The sequence below is a fragment of the Brassica oleracea genome, chromosome C9 (genome assembly GCF_000695525.1).
Source record: "Brassica oleracea var. oleracea cultivar TO1000 chromosome C9, BOL, whole genome shotgun sequence".
NCBI classification, from domain to species: domain Eukaryota; kingdom Viridiplantae; phylum Streptophyta; class Magnoliopsida; order Brassicales; family Brassicaceae; genus Brassica; species Brassica oleracea.
The window spans coordinates 9,563,720-9,570,545 of NC_027756.1; positions in this window are offsets into that span (position 1 = coordinate 9,563,720).

Below are 6,826 nucleotides of genomic sequence, written 5' to 3' on the forward strand. Positions count from 1 at the left end.
TATATAACGGTCATATATATTTGTCGGCAATGGTCACATGGTTCGTCGGAAATTCGTCGGAAAATTCCGACGGAATTCCGACGACTGTACTGTTAATCGGAATGTCGTCGGAAATTCGTCGGAATATACCGACGAACTTCCGACGACTACAACGGTTACATTTTTTCTGGGAATATCGTCGAAAAGTCGTCGGAAAATTCCGACGACCCTTGTTTCGTCGGAATTCCGTCGGAAATGGCCGACGAAATTCCGACGACTTCAAATTTTTGGATTTCGTCGGAAATTGGTCGGTAATCCGTCACAAACGTCCGACGACATTGATGTCCGTCGGAACCTCCGTCGGAATTCGGCGTGTTTTCTTGTAGTGTAATGAAGTTCGGAGGCATCCCGTTCTTCTTTCTATTGTTGCCTTATCTCTGACGAGAGTCACACTTAGATACAAGAGCATGGGCATCTATGAATATAGTGGGTCACCATCAGTCCGCTTGGAGAATATTGGATACTATCTTGAATCAGTACCGCTCCAAACTTATGTGGCACCTAAAGCGCACAAAAAAAATTATGCCCTTAAATATAGCTAAAATTTTAAATGCATTTTAAGTATGTAATAAAAAAATGCAATATACTATTAAATCATAGTTTGTTAACAAAAAAAATCACAGAGAGATAAAATCATATTATTATTGAAAATAATATATCTATTGATGAACTTTAATTAACTAAAATATTTATAAGCCAAATTTATTACTAATCTTATTTTGTAACATTTTCTATAAATAAAAAACATAAGTTGTATAATACAGAAAAATATGATAAAATTACATTATAACATCAACATCATTTTTCTTTTTTGTTAAAAATGTAGAAGTTGAGCAACTGATAATTTCAACCCTTTGTTATAATAAATATCTTCTACAAAGCTTTTTTATCCAAAAATATAATAGAAAATAAATGAATACTTTGATCATTAATAAATTATTCTCAAGGAAAAAAATAGAAAACAAAAAAGGAAGAAGAACGTGTACTTTAAAGATATATATATATATATATATATATATATATATATATAACTAAGGTTTGTTTAATTAAATGGTTTATTTAGTAACATATGTAATAGAGTATATTAAATTTGTTAGAAAAGGTAAGGAATAACTAAGGTTTGCTTAATTAAATAGTTTTTTTTTTTTGAAACACTCTTAATTAAATAGTTTATTTAGTAATATATGTGATAGAATTGTTAGAAAAGGTAAGGAATAAAAAGAAAAATAGTAAAAAGAAGATGGGGCATTGAACTCATTACCTAAAGGACTTGATGAGAAGGATATAAACCATTAGACTAAGGTAATATACTGGTAGAATCTGGCACCCCTAATGTACAACGATTGGCGCCTAAAGCCCTGGCTTTACGGGCTTTAGCCCAGGGCCGGGCATGTCTTGAATCTCTCCATTCACGAACAGATCTAGTTACATGCATGTAATACAATCTTAAAAAACAAATCCTCACGAAACGCGGATACACTATTAGTATATAGTGTAAATAAGAATCATGACACAAAATAAGAAAACTAGATATTAAAAACAGTGTAATTAGTGTAACTATTTAAAAAAAAACTGAGCAACATATGATTTTAACTTTTTAGCAAAAAAAAAAAACATATAATTTTAACCGGTGGTGGAACTAGAAAAAAAAAACCATTGGGGTCAAAAGTGTATATATATGAAATTGGCTAGATATTAAGGGGGCCAAACTACTAAAACTCATCTAATTAATCAAAGTATATTGCATACTTATGCCTAAATTTGATTTAATTTGTAAAAGTTGATATGGGTCAAATGAGCTACATGCTTCTTACTTGGCTCCGCCACTGAATTTAACTTTGCGTCTTATAAGTTCACGAGCTGAAAAAAAAATAGATGGCTGCAGATAAGGTTCTGAAATAAAAAGTTTCTTAGAAAAAAAAAAGTGGACAAATCTCACAAAATACTTTAAATGAGTTTTTGACCCAAAAAACACACAAGGAGGATAATCACCAAAATAAGTTTTATTAATAGATAAAAGACTCTTATACATTTATTATATAGATATATATAAATATATAACTAAAAAATTATTTTCAAAAAATTTCAATTCGGAATTTTTTTCAATTATTTTTTGATTTTTGATTTTTTTTCTTGAAATTTCCTTTTTGAAATTTTAAAATTATTTTTGAAACTATTTTAAAAAAAATATTTTAAATTTTTATTATAATTATTTTAAAAAAAAAAAAACCGCATACCTAAAATTTAAACTCGGAATCTATATTAGTTAACCATAGTGATACAAATATCTTTTACTTCTTTAATGAAATATGTTTCGGTTATTTTGACAATTGTGTGCTATATTTGTGTGAAAAACTATTTTAAGATTATCTTTAGGTATTTTTCAAAAATGTTTTGTATTATGGTAGCTAATTTAGGTATTTTTATTTGGCTTATGCAGAATTAATAAAATAAACATGTGAGTAGTTATACTAAGAAATTTTAGTTGCGTCAAATGAATAAGCCAATTGGGCTAAAACGTATTTAAAGCCCAAGCTAAGTTTAATTAAAATTGAGTCTTTTTTATTGACTGGTTTTTAAACTATTAAAAAGATTATCATTTAAGTTTTAATAGTGCAACTAAAATTACATAAATCATATGTTATAACAATAATAATAACAAACAGATTAATCTAACCAATTTTAAAGATATTAACAATCTTACACTATCCTTAATCATTCAATATTTTTAATACATTATCTAACACTGCCTAGATATTTTTATTCATTTTCAAAGGATTTTCTAGAGATGGACATTCAAATATCCATTCGGGTTGGTTCGGATCTATTTGGCTTTGAGATTTTTAGACTAGGAATTTAATCTCCATAAGGATATTTATAAATTTCGGTTGGGTTTTGTTCAGATCTTTGCGAGTTGGATTCGGATTCATATAATTATTTAAAATATGTAAGCAATTTCAAAAATTCCAATACACCTTAAATCTAAAAATAAAAAATAATATACAACATATAAACTTGACATGTATGTTAAATGTCTAAAATTAACATAAAATTTGTTCGGTTTGGATATTTGGATGGAAAATCAAAAGGTATTTAGTATATTACTGTTGTTTTGAATATTTTTGGTTTTTTTGGGATATTTACTTTTAATTATTTTTTGATATTATTCAGGTATTTTAGATATTCTATTATTAAATTAAAAAATTTAATATGTTTAAGTAGATTATTATGATTATTATGATTTGGTTTTGGGTATCAAACTATTTTGGTTTGGGTTGGATTTGGACCTGGTTCTTCATATACCAAAAATTTTTATCCGTTCAGATATCTTTGGGTTCAGTATAACTTTTTGAGTCAGGTTCAGTTTGATTCTCGGATCCAGGTATTTTGCCCAACCATAGGTTTTTCATTCATTTTCTAAGATTTTTATTCATTTTACACTACTTATGGTTTTTATTCATTTTTAAAAGGTTTTCATTAAAGATAATTTTGAACAAATAATAAATGATGAGCAGACCTAATCTAACAATCAATACACTATTTTATTTTAAAAACTAGGGGTTGGTCTGTCCTACGGGCGGGTGAGTTTACAGTAAAATTATTTGATATTTAAATATATTTAAATTTTATAAAATATTTGAAAATTACTTTAAAATGAACATAATAAAATTAATTTGTTTTCGAGGATCATATTGTAAATTTTATTAAATTTTGTTGGTTTGGACCAATGTTCTAAAAATCGCTAGAAGCGGTAACTAGGCGCTTTATAGAGAGGACTAGCGACTAGGCGGATTATTCGGGGCCTAGGCGAGGCTTAGGCGTTAGCAAATTGTTGATTTATTTTATATATTTTATACATTTGTATAACATATTTTAGTTTTTAAGTTTAATTATAAAATTATTGTGATGAATTATCAAAATTAGATATACAAAACAGAAGAAAGTAGACAAATTTGTAGATTTGTAATAATATTATTGCTTTATTTAACATATATAGACAATTTTAGATCGATTTTAACCAATTTATACTGATTTAGAACAGTTTAAACCAATTTGAATCATATAAATCGGTATAAATCAGATTTTAAGAAAATTGTTTCGGATAGGACCGAGTTGCTGCCTAGGCGGGGGCCTAGGCGCCGCCTAGACCGATTTTTAGAACCCTGGTTTGGACTGAAAGAACCACTAACGCTTCGTTTTAAAGAGAACATAAAATTTAAAATAAAAAGATAAAAAGTGGTTCATATTTTTTTTTTCACTTTGATATAGTTGAAGAAATCGAAGGTAAGACTAACTAATACCTTTTTCTAAGAGTTTCACATTTTTATAGCTTGAATTCTCTTCGTTGTAATTTTCAAAAAAAGAAGATGTGGTTCAATTTTATTTATTATGAAAGCTGAAAGAAAGTCGAGACCAATCCATATTGTGCTAAAATTATGAAACACGAATTTGGTCATTTGTTTGTCGATCATTACATCCATTAGCAAGAATATATATATGTTTGAGAAAAAGTGATAGTCAAATAATAGTAATAACGAAGGAGTGATTATTATTATTATTTTTTGGTCAGTATAAATCCATAAATATTTGTTACTGTGAAGTATGTAATAGTTGCTGCGATCTGATGTTTTATGTTAAGGAACAAAAAGTGATTGATGTATTATTATATGAATTAGATGAATTTTGTTATTTTCTTCTAGAAATAGCAGTGCTCGCACCTTCTGTTGATGTTGTTGGGATGACGTATGATTGTAGACTTCGTTGCTCGTAAAGTGGTCGAGTGAGATTTGAGTATTTTAACTCGCACTTCATGAAATGTTTTTTTAATGTGACTTCAACATTGATCCGAGCTTATGGTCATGCCTCCAAGGCTCCAACCAACTTTATCAATGTAGCTTTTTCCTATATCTTTGTCATTTTTGCAAAACATTGTTGTACTGTATAGATAAATTGCATCTAGATACGAACCGTCTGTTGATATTTGTAGATGATGGAGGATGATGCTAACTTTTTTTTGTTAAAATATTCTTGAATGTCTTTAACATAATGAACTTATAAGTTTTCAGATGATAATCAATTTCCATATCGTTATACTTTATTAGAAAAGCAAATGGATGGATGATGGTTAATGATTTAATTGTCATATTCTTGAAAAAAATGGCTGTCTTTAGTAGTTTTGGTCAGTATTGGGCATAATAATTGCATGACATACGGGTGATGGTTCTTGATAACAGTGATACTTTAAAGATGATATTGCTTTCGATGTCTTGATGGAATTATTCAAGTTTTGATAGGGGTCTATCTCCATTAATTTTGACATTTATATATAAGAGTTGTTTTTTTATTTGAGCTAGAAGGTTTGATTTGTATCATCGAAGAATACTTAATTTAATTAAACGTTTCAACTCATGTGTAGGTAGTGTTCTTAATAGTGATTATTGACTTAGTTAATTCTCCATAAGTGCTGATAACGTGTTTGTGCATTAGAGCACCTACAAAGAGGATTTTTCATTGGAGTTCTTGAAAATAATCAATACTCCATTAAAGTAATAGAAAAAGAGGAGAGAAGGTGATATAAGGTTCTGAAAATATACACAGCAAGAACTTCCCCAAAAATCAATCATCTAAGTGTAGTATTGGGAATAATAATTAGAATAAAATATTATTATTATTTTGTTTACATACTGATTTTTAGATCTCACGGATGGTGTTGCTTTTAGATTCTAACTGATGATCACTAAAATATAATAAGAAGAAAAAGAACAAAATAGTAGAAAAACAAAAGAATAAGTATTCTTTAATATTTTTTACCGGATTTAATAGAAATAATGATGTTTTATGATTCTTTAAATTAAAAGAATGAAAAAGAATATTGATTTTTTTTATAAATGGTGTCAAAGTTAAAAGAACGAAGAAGAATTAACTATTCCCCCTAATTCTTTTGATCACCTTTTAAACACTTAAAAGTATTTTGGTATTAACTCCGACCGTTTTATATTTGTTTACATGGTGTTGCGTAAGACAAAACGATTTATGTTGTAAATCAGAGAGTTTAGAGTTTAGAGACTGAATATTTCTGTGTTATTATTAATGAACAATGGGGGTTCCTTTATATAAGGATTATAAGATAAAGAGAAAAGGAAAGTGTACATATCCTAATCCAACAGGAAATAGAAAACTATTAAAACATAATAATGGAAAGATTACATCTACTAAGAAAAGGAAAGAGTTTCATTTTCTCTAAGCTTTGTGACCGTCTTTCTCTCTCCTGAAGTCGGCTCTCTCTCTCCTCTCTCTAGGCTTCGGCCGTCCCTCTATCTTCTAGGTATTGGGCCAGTCTTGGACCAGACCTGGTTAATGGTAATCCACTCCATGATTTATAACACTCCCCCTTGGATGCCATAACCACACAGGATTCGTAGTATGCTTCATGTTGCCTCATTAAAACCTTATCAGGAAAACCCAGTGGGACAAAACCATGATGAAGGAAAAGAGTACAACACGCACTACTCCCCCTGATGTGAACCTTACTGTAGGTTCTACATTATACGCATCTTGGTGCGTGATATTTCTTGTTCATGTATGTATAGGATGGGAGTAATCGGCCAGTTTCATTACTGAACTGTAATTAGACCATTTCGACTTCTTAGGTCGTTTCTCATGTCCTTTGACATTGAGTGTCCCGGTAAAGCATGTGTGCTAAACAATATGAACCATATTCTCCTCGGAGATCACTATTTGGTCTTTGTAAATCGTGTTTGCATATGTCCATAGTCTAGACGTGATA